At 38.7% G+C, this 11720-nt stretch overlaps 1 pseudogene; it reads left to right on the top strand.

The window, feature by feature from the left end:
* The first annotated feature begins 446 nt into the window (after positions 1–446).
* Positions 447–10905, top strand: LOC139002390 (large ribosomal subunit protein eL19-like; annotated as a pseudogene).
* The last annotated feature ends 815 nt before the right edge of the window (positions 10906–11720 follow it).

The raw sequence follows: 11720 nt of genomic DNA on the forward strand, positions 1-11720 counted from the left end.
CATCTTCACATTTGTGGGTGTGTTCAGATGTCTGGTCCTCCCCGCTCAGCAAGTGGGAAGCATGGGGCTCTGATTTGTTAGGGGTTCTGAGGCCCTGAGCTGGTGTGGGGAGGAGTGTCCTTCTGAGAAACAACACCCAAACACAAGTGTCTTAAATGTTGGTCATGAACCAAATAGACAGTGCAAACAAAGTGTGGGTCCAAAGGAGGTGGATGGAAAGGCAGCAGAGAGAGGGCCTGAGAACCAGCACAAAGAGTGATTCAGCTGCCCACCCACCCCCAGAGGATCTCCTGGTGCTGGAAGGTGCCTTGAGGGTGTTTTACAGATCCTGTTGGGTGGGACAGAAGCACTTACAACTGTTTCAGGGAACTGGGTTTCACTCTGAAGAAGAAGGAACTCCATCAATATCAGGCAACTGGTTTAATTTTTATTCAAGCAAAACTGCAATGCACAATCAGAATTCTGTTATTCAGGTGAGTTGCAGCTGACTGTTTCAGATATAAGCTGTCAGAAAAAGTAGATTCTGACGTCATTGAGATTGTCTGAGAGTTACCTGCGTGTGCATGTGCAGGCATGCCATGTGCATGGGCACACACACACACAAGCACATTGCTGTAATAGGAAACATAGTAGCAAACAAGGGAAGAATCTGCATTATCTCAGAACAACCAGCTTTCTCTTGTTTTCACTGAGTTCACTGGGAAAAAATCATAATATTATATACTAGAGGCCCAGCGCGTGAAATCGCATGAGACCCAGACCCGCTGCACTGCAGGACCCACCAATGCACCTCCTGGTTACTGGTCATTTGGTCATTACAGCGTTATGGTGTTATGGTCACTGGCTTTTTAAAATATAAATTTTACCAATCCAGACAGAAAATTCTTTTCAGCCTAATAATTTACATGGGCATTTATGTTGTGTCCCATAGTGAGTGTGTGTGTGTGTGTGTGTGTGTGTGTGTGCGCACGCGCATGAAATCATCTTTAATGCTGAGGAATTCAAATCTTTTGTAAGTGGTAATATTTAGACCAGCAGTTCTCAACCTGTGGGTCGCGACCCCTTTGGCGGTCGAACGACCCTTTCACAGGGGTCGCCTAAGACCATCCTGCATATCAGATATTTACATTACGATTCATAACAGTAGCAACATTACAGTTATGAAGTAGCAACGAAAATAATTTTATGGTTGGGTCACAACATGAGGAACTGTATTTAAAGGGCCAGAAGATTGAGAACCACTGATTTAGACAAATCAAACAGGTAACTTCTCAAGACAGGAATAACGTTTCCTAAATGCCAAGTTTAGGGACATTACATTTTGCCAGAACATGACGTTTCCATTGTTCCCCCAAGCAGTCAGTTCCAGGGCCTAATAGACATCAGGGGTTCCAATTGCTTCTCTTTGGGCAGGATTTCTAACCATTGTCGAGCCCCTCGCTATCTTCAAGCTCTCCTTAATTCAACGGATAAGATTCTAGAGAACCAGGGCCTGTGATGGGCTGAGGTGCGGGAAGAGGTAGGACAGATAAAGAGGAAGATTGCACGTAAAAGCAAGGACCCTGATGTGAGAAGAAGCTGGTTATAAAAAGATGTATTTCACAAAAGCGTTTATTCTCGTTTTATGTGACTACCCAGGAGGGACGGTCGCCCTCATGCCTGCTCTGGAGTAGAGAAGGAAAGACATTTCTATTTATTAGATTTAGGTAGAGTTTAGGGGACTGGGCAGGTTGGTGGTTGCTTTAAAGGCATGAAGTCAAGTGCAGACAACTTTAAAGCATTGCTGATCCATTCGTGCATCTAATTGAGTCGCTTGTGGGTCAGCAGGCTCCAGAGTATAACAATTTGTCTGCACTGGACACAGAGTGGGCCAATTTAATGCTTGCTGCAGGGTGAGAATTTCCACAGCCTTTGATCAGACTGTTTTTTTAGGTCACTAACATTTAGAGGTAGATGAAAATATCAAGTAATTGGTAAGAAATTAGATGGTTTGTGGCTAATTGGCAAAAGCCTAGATTACATCATTATTTGGATTTTATCCACTTAATGAAAAAGTCTTGAGATCTTTAGGAAGAACGTGTTAATGTTAATACCATGTGTGCAGCCCACTCTATGGTGTGCAAACATCTGCCGTCTTCCCTCCCCTGCCCACCCTTGTGCTTGCCTGCTCCCTGGGACCTCTGAATCCGCAGTGGCTTTCTGTGGCATCGTTGCTCCTTTACTACTTCACTTTACCAAAAGGAAAGGAAAGGAAAGGAAAGGAAAGGGAAAGAGGAAAGAGGAAAGAGGAAAGAGGAAAGAGGAAAGAGAAAAAAAAGAGAAAAGAGAAAAGGAGAAGGAGAAGGAAAGGGGGAAAGGAAGGGAAGGGAAGGGAAGGGAAGGGAAGGGAAGGGAAGGGAAGGGAAGGGAAGGGAAGGGAAGGGAAGGGAAGGGAAGGGAAGGGACGAGAAGGAGCCCTGGCAGTTTTGGCTCAGTAGATAGAGTGTTGGCCTGAGGACTGAAGGGTTCTGGGTTCAATCCTAGTCAAGGGCATGAACCTGGGTTACAGACTCAATCCCTAGCCCTGGTCAGGTGCATGCAGGAGGCAACCAATTGATGTGTCTCTCTCACATCCACGTTTCTCTCTGTGTGTCTCTCCTTCTCCCTTCCATTCTCTCTAAAAATAAATGGAAAAATATCCTCAGATGAGGATTAACAACAACAACAAAGGAAATGAAACCCTCTATTTGTTCTTCAGCTTAGAATGGAGCAAGCTGAAGAAAATTGCAATCTGACACATAATCACTAAAATGCCTGTTATTTGAAGAGAGTTTCCAAGAAAATTTCTAAGAGAATCTTAGAAGCGGAAGAGAATGCCACAGGTGTTTGGTGTTATTTCTTGAAGACACTGTCCCCACCAGCTCAGCCATCCTTTCTGGAAGAGCCTTCACAACACATCCTCTATGTTTTTGATCAATGTCCTCCTTTTAAAATCAGTCACCAACCCAGAGCACAATACTCCAGGAGTGGGGCCACCACACCCTGGTGCCCACTTTCAGCTCATGCTCCACCAGAAGCAGTGGGACCTGTTCCCATGAACCCCAGGTCATCACCTGTTAACCCTGTCGTGTTTAGAAACAAGAGAGGGAGGTATTCCGCGGCTAGTACTCTTTGGAGTGTTTCCTTCCATTTTAAAAAGACTGATTTTTATTTATTTATTTTTTGCCTGGTGTGTTAGTCAGCTCAGGCTGCCATAGCAGGGGGGCTAAGCAACATTTTTCACTCACCATTTTGGAGGCTGGAGTCCAAGATCAAGATTCCGGTTGATTCAGCTCTGGTGAAGTGCCTCTTTCTGGTTGCCTTCTTGTTATGTCCTTTCCTCAGTACATGCTTGAGGCTAGAGAAAGAGAACGGGATCACTTACAACCTCATTTCCAACTTCATTACATCCCCCTCTCAATACTGCCACACTGGGTGCTTCACTAATGTTCAGTCCACAGCATGGAGTGTGCCTCTAATTTCGTCTTTTACTTTTTCAGTTCATCATGCATGAACTTCATGTTGCTCCACAACCTTTATGACCTTTTTTTACTTTTCCTGACTATATTATTTTCATATATTCTTATTATTTAGATGTTTGGTGAAATATAGTGAAAAAACAAAACCTTAAAGTCACCTAGGCATAATCACTATTAAATTTAAATGCATTCTGCCCTAGCTGGTTTAGCTCAGTGGATAGAGCATCGGCCAGCAAACTAAAGGGTCCCAGGTTTGATTCCAGTCAAGTGCATGTACTTTGGTTGCAGGCTCAATCCCCAGTGAGGGGTGTGCAGGAGGCAGCTGATTGATTTTTCTCTCTCATCAATGTTTTTAACTCTCTATCCATCTCCCTCTCTGTAAAAAATCAATAAAAAAATATATTTTTTAAATTTAAGTGTATTCTCTTTCTCTAGTTTTTTAATACATTTCTATATATTGTGTATACAATATACATTTACAGAATGGATTATATAAATTTAATAGCCAGATATTGTATATTAGAATTGCATCATAAGTATTCCTCCAATGTTAAAAATTAGTGGACCACATATTTTAACAACTGCGTAATCTTATGTAATAAAACCCTAATATGCAAATAGACCCAATAATGGAATGACCTGTGGCTATGACATGCACTGACCACCAGGGGGCAGTTGCTCAATGCAGGAGCTGCCCCCTGGTGGTCAGTGTACTCCCACAGGGGGAGCGCCACTCAGCCAGAAGCCGGGCTCACAGCACTAAGGAGCAGCAAGCAGGTGGGCGGTAGGGAGCAAGGTGTCCCAGACTGTGAGAGGGTGCAGGCCAGGCTGAGGGACCCCTCCACCCCAGTGCATGAATTTCGTGCACCAGGCTTCTAGTATTTTATAACATGCCAGCACCACAGTTTATTTTACCAAACTCATATTGTTGACCTTTTGAGTTGTTTCCAGTTTTTGATAAATAATATTTTAAGTAATATTATGGCTTATAAGTATTTGCCCACATTTCACATTTGTTTTAGGCCATGTGGCTGCTAAATCAAATAATAACTTGTATGGTACTGGAAATATCAGGAGGAACACTTTGTAAAGTATATAATTACTAACTCCTATTCTGTACACCTACAACTAATACAAAATAATATTGAATGTAAACTGTAATTGAAAAATAAAATTAAAAAATAATAGTAGAAATATTTTAATACTCTTATACATATTGCCACTTGTTTACAGAATCTCAACAATGATTACTCACGGTTTTAAAAAAATACTATTTGAAAAATAGAAATAAGCATAACACAAAGAAATAATTTTATTCAGTCACCTAACATAGTCATTGTTAAAATTCCAAAAATTAGATGGGATTATATTGTTTTAAATCTTACTTTTTAATTACAATATTTGTGAAAATATTTATGATGTACTTTTATAATATTTCAAAGGCTACATTGTGTTCTATTGTATGGACACATTTAATTTAATTAAACAATTTCCTATTTTTGAATTTTTATTTCTTTCTTTATTATAAAGAAGACAGAACTAAACATTCTTATAGAAAAATCTTCAATTACATCCTACATACAGAGTTCTTGTACCAAATGTTTACAAATGTTTAATGACTTTAACATGAGCTATTAAATTGTACTCCAAAAGTTTGTGCTCATTTATATTTTCATCAGCTGTATAAGAGCAGTACCTTTGCTGGTAGGGGGAGTAACACACAATCATTGTACATTTAATAAGTGAAAACAAATTTCAATTTAATGTCCATATTTATCTAGAAGTAAGGTTGAATATTTTCCACGTATTTATTGGCCGGTTTTATTTTTTCATTAACTACTTGTTAGTGTTCTTTGACCATTTTTTATTAAAAGTATCCATTTTTCTTTTGTTGATTTGTAAGATCTTCCTATATATTTAAGTAGCATTTCTTAAACTATGTTCCACAGAAAATTAATGTCTCATGAAAGGATAATAAATTTTTTCTAAAATGGAAAAAAATGATACTGGTGATATTGTTTAATTGTTCATTAAAACTTATTTTTAAATGTATATGTAAGAAAAATATTTTTGAAATATAAACAGTTTCTATTATTTGATATCTATTTTTGACATAGAAATGGTTATACCTGAAAATGCCAGGAAGTGGCATGATATTACAATGTATATGCAATCAGTGTTGCTACTGCTCATTCACTGAGCATCTCCTGTGTGTCATCTATTCTATGGTCCTGAGACTGTCATGTGTCTTATCTTAATGTCAACATATATTTGTGATATATTTAATGTAATATGTAAATCATGAATCAAATTTTAACTCTTTTGTATCAGTTAAGTTGCCTTTGAGACTACCTATTCTTATCTACTTATTTTTGTCATCGATTAAGGTATTCTTGGCTGGTCTCATTTATACGTACAGATAAATTTTAGAATAAGTCTGTCCAGATCTTCTCCCAAAATTCTTTTAGGATTTTTACTGTAATTGCAATAATTTCATTGATTTATCTGGAAAGAACTTATCTTGGTACAAGGTGAAATCTTCCAATTTAGCAACTAATTTTTCAAGTCTTATTTTAACTCACTCTCAGAGACTCAGGGGTTTTTTTTTATGGTTGTTAATCCTCACCTGAGGATATTTTTCCCATTGATTTTTAGAGAGAGTGGAAGGGAGGATGGAGGGAGAGAGAGAAAAAGAAACATCAATGTGAGAGAGACACATCGATTGGTTGCTTCCTGCACTCATCCCAACCAGGGCCAGGGATCGAACCTTCAACCCAGGTGCATGCCCTTGACTGGGAATCAAACCCGAAACCCTTTGTTACGGGCCCGACACTCTAACCACTGAGCAACACTGGCCAGGGTGAGACTCAGTTTTTTTAAAGAAAAGTTATAACTTTCATAATTTTTTAGAACTATGCTTTTAACTTTTATCATTAAGAGATCTTTAACTAATATGGTTGAGCTTCCTTCTACCATCTTATCTTTTTCTTTTGTTTATTCATTTTCCTTGATGTTTCTTTTTATAATAGTGGTTTTCTTCTGTATGTTTGTTTCTGTAACTACATTGTTAAATTTTCATAAAATTGTTATCAATATTAATCATTAAAGTATCTATTGACTTTTTTTATAAAACTTGTGAAATTTACCATAATTTTATTTCCTTTCTTTCCCTCCATATTGCTGCTTTTCTTGGTATGACCAGAGATTTTAGACCTCGATTTTTGTTATTACTATTTTGCATTGTGATGCCTCTAAAGAAAGCTTTTTAACATTTGCATCATCTCTGTCCATTCTACTATTTCTTCTACATTGCGTCCTATCTATTCTTGAGGTCATTTTGATTCACTTTTTTAATCAAGATATTTTTAATTTTTTATTGAATTTATTAGGGTGACATTGGTTAATAAAACCATACAGGTTTCAAGTGTACAACTCAATAAAACATTATCTGCACACTGCATCATGCACCCATTACCCAAAGCAATGTTTCCTTCCATTCCCATTTCCCCCCTTTGCCCACTTCCACTTCCCCCTACCCCTTTCCCTCCTCTGACTATCAGTATACTATTGTCCATGTCTATGAGATATGTATATAATATTTGCTTAACCCTTCACTTTTTTTCACCCACCCCAACCCCTCTCCACTCTGACAGCTGTCAGTCTGTTCTATGTATCTATGCTTCTGTTTCTGTTTTGTTTATTAAATTATGTTTTTGATTAGGTCCCACATAAAAGTGAGATCACATTGTATTTGTCTTTCTCTGACTGGCTTATTTCACTTAGCAGAATAATTTCTAGGTCCATTCATGCTCTCACAAAAGGCAAGATTTTCTTTTTTATAGCTGAGTAATATTCCATTGTGTAAATGTACCACAGCTTTTTTATCCACTCATCTACTTATGAGTTCTTGGGCTGTTTCCAGATCTTGGCTATTGTAAATAACACTGCAATGAACATAGGGGTGTATATAGTCTTTCGAATTAGTGCTTCGGGTTTCTTGGATATATTCCCAGAAGTGGGATCGCTGGGTCAAAAGATAGTTCCATTTTAAATTTTTCTGAGGAAGCTCCATACTGATTTCCATAGTGGCTGTACCAGTCTGCATTCCCACCAACAGTACATGAGGGTTTCCTTTTCTCCACATCAGCGGTTCTCAACCTGTGGGTCGCGACCCCTTTGGGGGTCGAATAACCTTTTCACAGGGGTCGCCTAAGACCATCGGAAAACACATATATAATTACATATTGTTTTTGTGATTAATCACTCTGCTTTAATTATGTTCAATTTGTAACAATGAAATTGGGGGTCACCACAACATGAAGAACTGTATTAAAGGGTCGCGTCATTAGGAAGGTTGAGAACCACTGCTCCACATCCTCACCAACACTTGTTTGTTGATTTATTGATGATAGCCATTCTGACAGGTGTGAGGTGATATCTCATTGTGGTTTTAATTTGCATCTTTCTGATGATTAGTGTGAGCTTATACAGCTTAACACCAAGAAAATAAAAAACCCAATTTAAAAATGGGCAGAGGATCTGAATAGACATTTCTTCAAAGAGAACATTCAGATGGCCAATAGGCATATGAAAATACTTTACTTTTTAAGGAGAGATATGTTATTGGTAGGTTTGAAATACTTGCATTTCTGATCATTTATGGGGTTTTTACAGTGGAAATAAGATTCTTGGGTCAGAATCCTTTTCTTTCAACACTCTGGTAGCCATCGCTCCATTATTGTATCAAATTCAGTATTAGAGTAAAGAAAGCTTACCTTTTGCTTTACTTAGTAAATACTTATAGGAATTTTTTTTTCAAAAATACAACAAAACCTGTCTAGGTATGAGTTTCCTCACTGATTTGTCAGCCACTCAATTAACCTTTTTGCTCTGAATACTCAAGTTTTTATCAGCTGAGGGAAATTGTCTTCTATAATATTTTTGATTATTACTTCTCCTCTGTGTGCTGTGTCTTCTCATTGTAGAAGTCCTATTATACATATTTTGGATTTTTGGGATCTCTTCTATTCTCATAAATCTCTAAGTCAGAGGAGAACACCTATAGCTATGAATTTCCTGTAATAGTTTGCAGTTTGCAGCCTTCATTTTAGTTTTTAATTTAGCACTCATATTTTTTTATCTTTGTAACATCTTTCTTGGGCTCTATTTCTGCACAGTGCTTTATTCATGTCTTACCTAGTTTTATGATTCAAACTCCTCCTGAATTTTTATAAGAAAATTTATTTGAATTCTTGTACAGTTTTATCCTGTTGCTTCAGTAACAAGAGATAATTGTATTGCTAAGATTTATACCTTCTTTTGAATTGCTTTGTCTTTTCAGTGATTTTTCACAAGATATGTGCTGGTCTGCTTTTATGACTTCAGATGAATCTGAAATTGTTAAGATCTCTGTGCAAACATTTTAGCCCAAGTAAATGGAGAAAGAGAATGTTTACATTTGCTATAGTTTTCCTATGTCTGGAAGTCAATGCAAAATAATGAACAAGCTGTAGCAGGTGTAGTTATAGCATGGAGCTTCACCTCTGTGCCCATGGGTTTTGTCTACATCTTAGTGATGGCAGCCCAGGCAGCACCCCAAGTCCAAGGTTGCCCTCATAGAGAGTCAGTCACAGCACTGCTATATATTTGCTCACCTTGCCTAATCATTTCAAACATAAAAATAACAACAATAATAGCTGGCATCTTTGAGTGCTTATAATGTGCCAGCCACTCTTCTGACCTTGGATATAAATGCTACAGAAAGATCCTGTTATTTGTGGTTTACTCTTCTAGGCTGTTTTCCAGAGAAATTACTAAGATTGAGACTTGATCCCTTCACCTCCAAGCCAACCAATGATAGTTAGAGTGACCATATAACTTATCATCCAAACTGAGGCACTTTAGGAAGCTTCCCCCCCCTGACATCCTGGTAGCCCCCAACTGTCCCCCTCTGCCAGCCTGGTCACCCCTAACTGTACCCCCCCCCCACCAGCCCGGTCGCCCCTAACTTCCCTCCCTACTGGTCACACCTAACTGCCCCCCTGCTGGCCTGGTTGCCCCTCACAGCCTGCTTGTTCAGTCATTTGGTCGTCCCTTACTAACCCTCCTGCTGGCCTGGTTGTAGGCAGCCATCTTGTGATGGTATGAGGGTTAATTTGCATATTACCTCTTTATTATATAAGATAAATACCTCTATACATCTCTCTAAATAGAGCTAGAGATAGACATAGATATATAGATATGGATGTAGATATTCATTTTCTAACTCTGTCTACTGAGAAGGCCTGGGAATCATGACTCCCAGTGTCACTGTGCAATGAGCACATCTAGTTCCCAGATTTTGGTTTCTAAAGGTCATTATCCACTAAAAGGAACTAAACCTTCTTGGAGAAATAGAAGACTTCAGTGCTGGTGCAGTCAAAGTGCAAGATGAGCCAGAAACATCCTGTGCCAGAACGTGCTCAACAAATGATGGAGACACATCAAAACAACACAAAACCAACTTGAAGACATTCCCCTGGAGAAATCTTGGATGATTTTAGCAGCAAAATAATTTATGAGGTAACATTTAAACCCATTGAATAAAATAGAAATACCCAATTTCATGCTAATTTAAATAAACTAAATAAATAAGTGGGAAATTTGGTGATATATAGTATATTTATATCATCACAAAGTAACTCTTTACCTAAGAGTTACAAATGACAAAGGGAAAAAGTTAACTTCACAGTGAGTGGAGAAACCTGGCAGATACCACCTCAATGACGTGATTAAACTTTATATTACCAGTAACAAGACTAATCAAAATTGTGCCACTTGCTTTTCCTTTCACCACTGTGGCAGCAGCCATGAGTATGCTCAAGCTTCTGATTGGCTTATAGAAAGTCTGATTGGACCCCAATGAGACTAATGAAATCGCCAATGCCAACTCCCATCAGCAGATTCGGAAGCTGATCGAAGATGGGCTGATCATCGGAAGCCTGTGACTGTCCATTCCTGGCTCGATGCCAGAAAAACACCTGGGCCCGCAGGAAAGGCAGGCATATGGACATAGGTAAGCGAAAGGGTACTGCCAATGCTCGAATGCCTGAGAAAGTAACCTGGGTGAGGAGGGTGAGAATTCTTCGCCGGCTACTCAGAAGATACTGTGAATCTAAGAAGATTGACCGCCACATGTTTCACAGCCTGGGCCTGAAAGTGAAGGGTAACATGTTCAAAAACAAGCGGATTCTCATGGAACATATCCACAAGCTGGAAGGCAGACTAGGCTCACAAGAAGCTTCTGGCTGACCAGGCCGAGGCCTGCAGGTCTAAGACCAAGGAAGCCTGAAAGCGCCATGAAGAATGGTACTAGGCCAAGAAGGAGGAAATCATCAAGACTCTCCAAGAGGAAGAGACCAAGAAATAAAGCTTCACCTCTCTTTCATGTACATGTGGCCTTGGCAATTACATGGTTCAATCATTTAATAAAATTAGCCTTCATCTAGCCCTACCTGGTTTGGCTCAGTAGATAGAGCGTCAGCCTGCGGACTGAAGGGTCCCAGGTTTGATTCGGTCAAGGGCACATGCCTAGGTTGCAAGCTCCATCCCCAGTAGGGGGTGTGCAGGAGGCAGCCATTCGATGAATCTCCTTTATCATTGATGTTTCTCTCTCTCCCTCTCCCTTCCTCTCTGAAATAAAAAAATATATATTTTTTTAAATTAGCCTTCATCTAAAAAAAAAAAATTGTGCCACTTGATAGGATTCAATGAGAAGAACACACCTTCACTTCTGTGATATTCTTACCGAAGTCAGATAACCTGAATCAAATCTTAAGGGAATATCAGACAAATCCAAACTGAGGTACCATCTACAAAACAATTTCTCTAGCTATTTCCATATATACAATGGAATATTACTTGGCCATAAAAAAGAGTGAAATCTTACCATTTGTGACAGCATGTATCAACCTAGAGCAAGCATGTCAAACTCAAAGTCTAGCACAAGCCAAATAAACAAAGTTTAAGTTTATGTGGGCCGAAAAAAAAGCAAAAGCTTCAATTTTCATAGACACGTATGTTTATTTTGATAGAGACATGCTGACTACAAAGGGCTGAAATAAATGAGTAATCAACATAAAATAATAGGACATTTTAATAAAAATTAATATTTTTTCTTGAACATTAACTTACCAGACACTGAATAACTGCACAAATTAATAAGCATAATACAAATAAACCTAT

Source organism: Myotis yumanensis, unplaced genomic scaffold, assembly GCF_028538775.1.
Source record: "Myotis yumanensis isolate MYYU_CA2020_CCGP unplaced genomic scaffold, mMyoYum1.0.hap1 SCAF_1, whole genome shotgun sequence".
NCBI classification, from domain to species: Eukaryota; Metazoa; Chordata; class Mammalia; order Chiroptera; family Vespertilionidae; genus Myotis; species Myotis yumanensis.